The sequence below is a fragment of the Capsella rubella genome, unplaced genomic scaffold, assembly GCF_000375325.1.
Source record: "Capsella rubella cultivar Monte Gargano unplaced genomic scaffold, Caprub1_0 scaffold_7, whole genome shotgun sequence".
NCBI classification, from domain to species: domain Eukaryota; kingdom Viridiplantae; phylum Streptophyta; class Magnoliopsida; order Brassicales; family Brassicaceae; genus Capsella; species Capsella rubella.
The window spans coordinates 16,903,452-16,903,682 of NW_006238917.1; positions in this window are offsets into that span (position 1 = coordinate 16,903,452).

Consider the following 231-nt stretch of genomic DNA (forward strand, 5'->3'; position numbering starts at 1 on the left):
AAACACTTAATGTCGTATTCAAAGAAGTATTTCGAAACCTTCTTTAGAAACTTCAGGTTTTAAATCTTTTTTCTTCTGATTTATTACTTATATTTTCTTCTTAATCATTTACATTCATACATTTGATCTATTTCAAGTTTCTTTTTTTTTCCAGGTCATTACAATGATCAAGCAAATAAAGATGACATTTTCATGATCATTTTCTTTTGAGCATTTAGAATAACTGTTGCA